This window comes from Myiozetetes cayanensis, unplaced genomic scaffold (genome assembly GCF_022539395.1).
Source record: "Myiozetetes cayanensis isolate MyiCay16 unplaced genomic scaffold, myiCay2020 scf3, whole genome shotgun sequence".
Classification (NCBI taxonomy): Eukaryota; Metazoa; Chordata; class Aves; order Passeriformes; family Tyrannidae; genus Myiozetetes; species Myiozetetes cayanensis.
Window position 1 is genome coordinate 33,347,654 of NW_026087521.1, and position 915 is coordinate 33,348,568.

Sequence of the window (915 nt, forward strand, 5' to 3'; positions counted from 1 at the left end):
GTACTAAAGTCAACCTCTCGGTTTTACGATGGAGAACTTCAGAAAAACCTTAGAGCCCTGTAAAAAGTGAACCAGAGAAAGTGCAGACTTATAAGTTCAGTAAAGCAAGAAAATAACAATAAACAGAGCCTGTGAGCAAAAGATTGCCATCTCTTATATGTCAGTTCCTCAAGAAACTTCTAAGATTTGTGAAGATGGCAATTCCCATCTTCCATCTCAAATTCCCCAAATGCAGAAGATCAACGGGGGGGGAGAGGGGGGGCGATGACACATCGTCACAGTCTTGACTATTTTCCACTATAACTATGTTCAGACTACCTTATGCATAAATTATAAAGGTATCAACATTTTTCATTATAGAAGCTATAGAGCTTATTAGAACATCAACATTGCCAGACAAATACAGAGTAAGGCATAAATCAACCGGGAACTTTGCTTTAAAACACATCAGTAAAAACTAAGTGGGAGCAGCAATGTATGAAAGCTACCAAGATTTTGCGACGTTTAAATGCGGGGGGGGCGGGGAAGGAACCGTTCCTCGCAGGTATGCCACGAAGGGCCGTGGGTGAGGCGGGGGTCCCGCAGCTCTGGCCCCGTGCTCTGGGGCGGGGCAGCGGCAGCTCTGCCCGGGGTCAGGCGAGGCAGCGGAACCTCCGCCGGAGCGATTACGCAGCAAAAAAAATCATCACGGCCACCGTGACCGGAACCGCTCCGAGCCCGCTGGGAACATCGCGCCAGCGAAAATACCCGGAGCGACCGCTTTTACAGAACATCCGACTGCCACTCGCCCGTGTCTCCCAGATGGTTTCCTTGACTCTCCCTCCACTCGCTCCAGGGGCGGGCGCCACAGCCTCGCCCTCCAGAGAGCGGGGTCCCCCTCTGAAGCGCTCCGTGGGTCCCCGCTGGCGGGGCCGG